Source organism: Rousettus aegyptiacus, unplaced genomic scaffold (genome assembly GCF_014176215.1).
Source record: "Rousettus aegyptiacus isolate mRouAeg1 unplaced genomic scaffold, mRouAeg1.p scaffold_m13_p_8, whole genome shotgun sequence".
Classification (NCBI taxonomy): Eukaryota; Metazoa; Chordata; class Mammalia; order Chiroptera; family Pteropodidae; genus Rousettus; species Rousettus aegyptiacus.
In genome coordinates this window covers 112,733,032-112,742,020 of record NW_023416311.1, presented here as the reverse complement: position 1 = coordinate 112,742,020, position 8,989 = coordinate 112,733,032, and the positions used below count along the sequence as shown (strand labels likewise).

Genomic DNA, 8,989 nt, shown 5'->3' with positions numbered 1-8,989 from the left:
CCTTACATGAGGACCTCCTCTGTCCCCACAATCTGGCAGAAGCCAGGATGGAGCGTGCCCCTCAAAGTCTCTCCTAAACCATTTTTCCAGGAACTCCTAGATCCCTCACATACCGAGCTTATGCCGCCAGAAAGAATTTGCCTCAAGGTATCTCTTCCCACATTTTCCAGCCCCATAGCCCTTCACATACTGGGCTTAGGCAAGACTGGAGGAATCGCCTCCAAATCTCTACTGTCCTCTGTTCCGGGCACCCCCTTACACTTCCCCTCGCTTCCTAGAGCGGGGATAGAGAAATCACCTCCATGCAAGTCTCTACTCAGACAATTGTGGCCTGCCTTTACATTTCTCACCACCTGTGGCATCTCCTTTTTATCAAAAAGACACAAAAAGCCACAGTCACAGAAAACAAATGAACATCCATCAAGAGAAAATTTCAACAAAGGAAGCCGGGGGTAGAAAACTTCAAGTAGCTAGCTTCACAGATATTTTTTCATTGCCGTCTTTAATGTATTAGTAAAAATGACTGGCAACTACTAAATTCACCCAAACCCTGCGCAAATAGACTAAAAAGGCAGATGGGATGAGTAGACTGCTCACCTCTGCCAATGCACCTATGCATTCTCTCACAGCCAGAGTAGTACTCAGGGGATAGCAGTATTCCAGGCATTAATTCTCCTGGTGCCATGTCAAGATGGCAACTTTACAGTTCTCAAATCCAATAAGTGTGCCTTTCGAGACCGAACATCTTTTATCACTGAGAGAGGGAATGTTGTGCTGCGTTCAAATCTGAGACCCACGGAGCCAATCGAGATTAATTATGAGCCTTTATTAACTGGCCAGTAACTGACTCTCCCCACTAGAGAAGCAGCCCTGAGCTTTCAGGAGGGAGCTTATAAAACCTCAAACCACATCAAACAAGCGAGCAGGTTTACCGAGGCAGAAGTTAGCCATTAGTTTATCTTTGCACAGGACATCTCCTAGAAGTACACCCTAGTTATACATAAAGCAGATTATAGAGGTAGAAGTTGGCTGTTATAGTCTGGTGCAAAAATGTTTCTGGGGGACTCTTAAATCTTATAGCAAACGGGGCTTGGTAGACAGTTTTGTTATCTGCATCCTGGCAATGATGTTTGCCTTTTCTTGGGAGCTGGCGCTTGAAGATATCACTCCCTGTCTTGCCCTATTGACTCACTTACTTGAGAATGTATCACTCATAGAGGAGGAAGGGTTAAAAGAGGCAGGATCCAAAATCTCCAAATTTCTTTATCCAGTAAGAAATATCTACATCAATCAGCATATATAGGAAAGCAGTCGTTAGGCTGGGCAATGCAGGCTAGAATTAAGATAGATGCTGATCCCTATTGCCTGTACACTGATGGACCCGGATATCTTCAGTTGCTATATAGTATGACTCAAAAAATAGCTAAACCGATTTTAATGCTACTAGGCACCCTCCCTATCTCACGCCACAAATAACAAAATCCAAATTTTTTCCACGTACAAATGATCCTCTCTTAGTTCCTTGATCAACCCTCTATCTACACCCGATACCATTCCTTACACACGCAAAGCCTCTCGTTAACCTTTTCTTCCCATGGCAGTCCCAACACACACCACCAGGGGGAGCCAAAGGGACACTGACTGCCTCCACCACAATTGAACCACCAAAAGCCTCGTCAAAATTCTCTACCGTGCTTAATAAAAAGGCAGAGCAAAGTCTGCCTGCAGAAATGCGTGGGTTCATGCTGGGTCGTGAGAACGGGAATCGAGAGTCATGCCGGGTCACATGTGTCCATGCCCGATCACATGAATGTGACTCAAAGGTAGGCGATGAAAAGCATGGAGGGATCACGTTGGGTTTAGCCCGGGAACCGACCACATCCCTGGAGCCTGAGTTCATAGATTGGCAAACCGTCCCAGGAATCTCACTCCCGGAACTCTTGTCCCTTTCATCCTGAGACCTCACCTCGTGCCTGACCCCACCCTCTACCCCACTGCACCTCAGCACCTCCTAAGACCAAACAGCCAGTCAAACTCATAGAAAACCCATCAGTATCTATGAACAAGCTAGCTGCACAATATTTTTACATGCCAATCTAATTTTCCAAGAGACGACAGACTCACACCACTTCTAAATTAGACCTGACACTGCAGACTGGGACTAGGAATCTCATTTTATGCTAGCGTGGAATTTACATAAGCATGAAAATAAGAGAACGAAAGGTAAGTTGTGGTGAGGCGACACAGAAAGCGATGGTACAGAGTGGGAGGGAGGTCGAGGCTGGTTCCTGGGCTCCTACTTGGAGCCTTTCTGTGTATTGCTAAGGTGATTATGCTAAGATCTTTTAGTTATTTTTCCCAACTTTTAAGATGGTGGGAAAAGGGGGCACATGGATAGACAGTGGAGACCTGTGTTTTTAAAAGTGACCCTTTTCAAAGGGGCAGGACACTTTCTATGTAGAATAGTGTGAGGCACCAGGTCCAAGTACTCACTTCTACTAACGTTTCATGCCCATATAGATGTATTAGAGGGAAATCACTGACAGCACCTCGACATTCTCCCAAACCAGGTAGAAATAGAACACAAAGGAAAACAGGATAAACGAAGAAAGATATTGCTTACTTCTCCCAACACTCCATTTCTGCTACGGCTGTTTCCAGGAGCTGGCGGCATCCCAAAAAGCAATTCTCCTGGTGCCACACAAGATGGCAACTTTTAAGTCTTCTCAAATCCACTTAACTGAACTTTCAAGCACAGGCATCTTTTATCAAAGGCGTAAGGGTGTGGAAAGGGGTGGAATCCAATAATAATTTAAAAAGAAGAAGAAGCCAGGATTCTCCAAATCTCTTTATTCAGGCAGAACTTCTCCACCAATTAGCATACCTATGGAAGATTGCAGCGTCTTCCTATCTACAGATAAGGTGATAATGCTAAGGTATTTTAGGAGTTCTTACCAATTTGTAAGGACAGGAAAAGAGGATTAGGGACACACAAAGGAGACCGGCTTTTTACAAGGGGCACTTTCAATTTTTTCCCCTCACTTTAGCTCAAACTGGGGCAGTAGTGGCTTCTGTTTGCATTTCTGATAGACTCAGCAGCAAGGCCATGGAAAATGTTGAAACTTTCCTTGTACTTAAGATCACTTTGAAAAATCGTCCTCCATTTTAGTCAGATTTCTGATCTTGTTACATCTTTTGAAATCTGTTCCAACATTCTGATACAGGAATGAGGCAGGAGAACTAAATACAGTGGTGAATATTAAACCAGATTGTTTTCAGACCCTTCGAGGTTCCTCTAGCTTTTAGAAAATGCCTAATGATCCCTATGACCAAACAAGGAGAAACCTACAAAGGAAGGTTCCTGCACAGAATAACCTATTTTCCATAATGTTAATATTTATCTTACCATAAGAGGAAAACAGGAAAACATAATTTAAGATGTACTCCACACAATGAAAACAATGATTTATTCCATTCTTACCCTGCACAGACCAAGAGAGCAAAACTGATTATCATAATGCTCTATTACCGATAATTTTTAAGTTATGCCTTGTTGGGAAACAAGTTAATTTTTCTCTTCTGCCTTCTTACACTGATGTTGATATTGCCATGTACTATAATATCCAAAAAGCTGAAAAAAGTAATTCAAAAGCCTAAGAATAGTTCATTTTACTTCTATCCATTTATTTTTAAAATGCGGCAATTCTACAAGTATTAATGAAAAAAAACCATCGTGAGTTTTCATAATTATTTTCCAACTTAAAAGGTGTTTCAATACAAACAATGGATCGTCAACTCAATAACTTTAGCAATAACAAATCAATAAGGCTTTCATTACAGCATGAAAGACAAAAGCAAAGGAAAACATGGCCAGCTCAGCAAAGAAAGTTTCAATAAAAGCGAGCTCTACAAGGAAAGTTTCAATAAAGAAAACGAGGCGTCACTGAGTGCAATTACTTTGGCTTCACAAATCGTTTTCGTGCACATCTAAACATATTAGAGGAAAAAAGTCTGCCACCTCTTCTAATTTATCCCAAATCCCACATAATATAGACCGAAAAGGCAGACGGAATGAACAAATTTAGGTACTGCTTACCTCTGCCGACACATGTCCAAGACCAATGAGCAAAAGCAGCTTCCAGTAGTTAGTATCCCAGCCATTAATTCTCCTGAGGACAAAGAAAAAAATAAGACTACTTTCTAGTTTTCCCATATTCAACTACAGTGCACCTTCAAGCCCAACCATCTTCTACCACAATGGGAGGAGAGGCATGGATAAAGGAGGGACCTAAAAGAGCCCACCAAATCTCCAAATCTCTTTGTGCTGGAAGGCTTCTCCACTATTTAGCATATCTGTGGAAGGAGTACTTAGCCTGGGGGAAAGGCAAGATCGTATTATGGCAGAAACCATTCCCCATTACATACATGTAGAGGAAAGGAAACCAACATCTTTAGTTTCTCTATGATGTGAAGCAAACAAATAGATAAATTAATCCTTACTGCTAGTCACCCTCACTATCTTACACCCCAAGTAAAAAACAACATAACCAAAAGTTTTTCACATACAACCATTGCTCTGCTGGGTGCCATGAGGTTCGACCCGCTACCAAACACACCACAGCAATGCTTGTGCACAAAGCTCCTCCTCACCATTTCCTCCATGGAAATCCCACCGCCCACCACCTGGGAGCTGCAAAGGTACGCTGACTACCTCCCCACAATGGTGCTTCCAAAAGTCTTGAGAACCTTACCCAATGTGTTCACTGAAAAAAGAGCAAAGACGGCCTACAGAAGCCACACCTGGGTTTGAGACAAGACACCACTTTTAAAACTCTTAATCTTTTAGCAGGAAATGAAGTAGGACATCACTTTAAGAATTAACCTTCTTAGTAAACCTAGTTAGGATTTCTTTCTTCTTTCTTTGGAAAAAAAAAAAAAAGGCCCTCTCGCTCAAATTCTGATAATTGCCCTGGGGACTCAGATCCTCTGACTATTGATAAGGGTCATCAGACCGTTGTTAAGCAGAAATGGCGTAAAGACAGGCAGGGCCCTTAGAGTCTTATGCGGGAGGGGACTTTATGCCAAATGTCTTTCTTTTTCCTCTTTAGAATTGTATTAACTGAGCTTGTCTGTTTCCAGATGGTAGCAGGAAATAAATTTTAATGATGACATACACTTGGGTGTTACTTATCAAAATACCCACGAGACGGCAACATAGAAAAACATTTCATAATGACATGCCCTGGGTGTTATTTTAAAAATGAACATGAAAAAGCAGCAGAAATAAATTTATGAGCAGCCCTGTCATGGTATTCCCACATTTCCCACCAGATGGCAGCAGCGAATGAATATACATAATAAACTACACTCGATGACCTATATTCAGGTGTTATTCCCAAAATACATAACGAATAACAAACATTTCATGAGAAAAACTCTGGTGCTATTCTCAAAATGCCCACGAGATGGCAGCAGAGGATAAGGAATAACATTTCAATACCTAAACTTTGGTGCTACTTCAAAAAGTACACGAGATGGGAGCAGAGAAGAGCGTTTCACGGCCTTAAGGGCTCTGCTCACCATTAAAATAAAAGTCCGGACACTTGGTACTTACTTCACTTTGAAGGAACTCCTGTCCTTTGCATATCCCTTCTCCCTCCGGGCCACGCCCCCGACACTTCCCCTGTACCTCCCGCCTCGATGGTGTCCTCTCCCCATATCGCTGCTCCCTGACCCCTCCCTCAGGCCCTCCCAACCCCGCTCCTGTCCCCTTTTCCTGTCCCCGTCCCGCCTTGAGTGGCAGGCGGTCTCCGTTAGACCGGCCAGAGCCGCAGCGGGGGCAGGAGCGGCAGCCATGGCCGCGTCCGGCGTGGACGAGTGCTCTCCTCTGCAACTCGCGCCCCGCTCCGGCAGCGTCACCCCCACCGTGCAGCCGCACTGGCCCCAGAGGTGATGCGGTGCAGACCTCTCGCCGGGCAGAGGCTGCCCGCACTCTGAGCCATCCAGCACCGTGCGCACGGCTTGGAGGCGGGGAGGCCAAGGGAGAGCACGCACGCCTCACCCCTTCATTCCAGGCTTTGGCCGGTTCCCGGCCATGCCACAGGTCTCGATCGGCTCTCTCGCATCCCAGGACTGATCAGGCCCCGGGGCCACCCTCCTCACCAGTCTTGACCGCCCGGCAGGACCCGGGTCCGGGCGTGGCCGGCCAATCTCTCGACCACATGGGCACCTAGGCAGGTGCGGCACTGCCAAGTCCGGGCTGTGGCCCTCACCTAGACCCGCCCCTCCCCTGCAATCCCTGCCAAAGCCCAGCAGGACCTCCCAAAAAACACGCGGACACACCAGCCAGCCACTCCACCAGACGACACTTTGGGCCACAACTTCGCCCTCCATGCAGAGCTCTCGGCCCTTGGGGCTCTGCCCCATGGACCCCAGGAAGAGAAAGGCCTGAAGCGGAGAGAGAAAACAGCCCAGGGCTGCAGGCCGCAGGAGAGCACGTGGAGGTGGGCGGTGGCGCGAGGAGCACGGACGTTCCTGTAGCCCTTGGGCTCGGACGGCTGCCCGGGACCCCCGGGACAGCGAGCAAGTAGGACCCGGGGGCGTTCTCGGACACTCTGCTGGACGGTGGCCAAAGGAGGGCGTGCCAAAAGCCTACAGCACCCTGTAGCCCCCAGAGGTCTCCAATCTAACCAAGTACTAACCAGGCCCGATCCTGCTTAGCTTTCGAGATCAGGCACGTTCAGGGTGGTATGGCCGTAGACAGGAGAGGCTGTCACCTGCCGCCCCAAAAGCTCGAGGCTGGCCTCCCGGGGGCCAGAGACACCCGTGCCTACAGCGCACGTCCTGTGGGGGTGCGGGTTTCCACTAAGGCGCTGCGGGCCTTGACCGGTTCCCGGCAGTGCATAAGTCTGCATGGGCGTTACCGCATCCCCCGACTGCCCAGGCCTCGGGCCGTCTGCCATTCCAGTCTTGGCTGCTTGGCAGGACCCCGGACCAGCGTGGTGCGCCATGCTCTCGGCCACCTGGGCACCTAGGTACCTGCAGCCCGACTAAGACCGGGCTCCGGCCTTGACCCAGACGCACACCTCCCCTCCCCTCCCCACCGAGCAGTGCCCGACCTGCCCAAACACACGGAGCCCCTGGGCACACCCCGAGGCATCACTTCGGATGGACGCAGCCCTCGCTCTCCACCGGGACCAGGGAGCAGCCCAATCCGCCGCCCCTGTCCTTCACATCTGTCGTGAGAAACGCCTGCAGTCCTGGCGGGATGCCTGGTGCTTGGAGCAACAAGGTCATCAGAAGCAGATGTGGACTTGCACTGGAGGAAGCACTGCGGGGAGGGCGCACATGCCTGACCTATTCTGGGACTTCTTGCTCTAGGGACAAGGATGGAAAGAAGATACCTGAGAAGAAATAGCTGAAAACACAGTCGTGGCCCTGAGGCTGAGTCTGGGAATTGGCTGTAGTTTGTCATCGCTAACCTGATAGTAAATAATGATGATTTGCAAAGCTAGCTTTGTGAGAGAGAATAAAAAGCCGTGGAGACAGGGGTGGGGGATGCTAGCATTGCCATTCCTTGCCATTCCTCCTCTCCCTTATCCGTGTTAGTAAAAGCATTTCCAGACTCCGACTGTTCTTCCTAACCATCTCCGGAACAACATCGGCTCTCTCCAACAAGAGAGATAGACAGAGAGACAGAGAAACCCAGAGACAGAGCGAGTGACCAGGAGGGAAGAAGAAAGGGGAACGAAGGCCGCCAGGGCGGGAAGCACAGTGAGAGCCACAAAGGGGGGCACGGGGTCGCCGGGTAAGCGGAGGGCCGCGGGAGGTGGCCGCGGTCAGACACAGCAGAGAGAGACAGTGAGGACGGAAGGGACAGAGACAGAGAGACAGAGAGGAGATCCCGCGCGCGAGAGAGAGCGTGAGCCCGTACCTGCCCGCGCAGAGAGCAGGACAGGACACGCAGACAAGCGCCCCAACACACGGAGCCGGAACCCGGCTGTGACCCCGAGACCTTGCGGCCGCCCTGAAGAGGCCACTGCCACAGCACAGGGTGGTCGGGCCGGGGCGAGCTCAGGCAAGGAGGCGGTTCGTGCCTCGTGCAGCATGCCTCGAGACAGGCTGGGGCTCAGGGAGTCTCATTGTTCTGAGTCCTGCCAGGGGTCCCACCGCAGACAGGCAAGACGCACAGGCTCCCTGGAGTGTGTGTGTGTGTGTGTGTGTGTGTGTGTGTGGCTGTTCGCTGCGGCCTCCTGCGAGCCAGAGGGCTCTTGCCGCGCACGCGCACCCACTCTCATGTGGCTCGACCTCTCTGACGCTGCTGGTCAGTCCCGCTTCCTGTCCCGGGTGTGAGAGTCAGATTCGTACCTGGTCCGACGGCACCTGGCTGTCGGGTGAGAAGGGCGGGGAGAAGCGTGTCGGAGGAGACTTGAGGCCTTGGGCGTGGCAGGGCGGGTGGGGGTGGCCGGTCCCGCGTCCCGGGGACGCCAGCACGCTGCCAGCGTGTGTTAGAGATGGCGGTCCTCGGGGCTTGGTCCCACGGAGCCCAGGAAAGAAAAGGCCTGGAGCGGTGAGAGAAAACAGCCCAGGACTGGCTGCAGGAGAGCGGGTGAGGGCGGGCAAGGGTGCAGGCAAGAGGCGGTTGGAGACGCCCTTGGGCTCGGCCAACCGCCGGGACCCCCGAGACAGCGACCGAGCAGGGCCCAGGGGCCTCCAGCCGGAGGACAGCAAAAGGAGGGGGCGGCAAAAGCCCACAGTACCCGGCATTCCCAGATGGCCTCTCACCCAAGTGGGAGACCCCGCTTAGCTTCCAAGATCAGACAAGTTCAGGTGCATTGAGGGTGATAGGGCCGTAGATGCGAGAACCTGTTGCCTACAGCTCCAAGAGCTCGAGGCTGGCCTCCCGGGCACCGGAGACGTCCGCTCCTGCACGTCCAGGGTTGGGCGGTTTGAGCGGAGCAGGGGAGGGTCTGCCGGCCGCGCTATGGCC

The 8,989-nt window shown here is 50.5% G+C and overlaps 1 long non-coding RNA gene across 1 annotated transcript in view; it reads right to left on the bottom strand.

Annotated features, from left to right (window-relative positions):
* Positions 1-3,145: 3,145 nt before the first annotated feature.
* LOC118606835 overlaps positions 3,146-8,989 on the bottom strand; it is a 29,626-nt gene continuing 23,782 nt past the window's right edge. The window contains exon 3 of the long non-coding RNA XR_004952658.1: positions 3,146-4,169. This is a non-coding gene — a long non-coding RNA (uncharacterized LOC118606835). The remainder of the gene's footprint in view (positions 4,170-8,989) is intronic.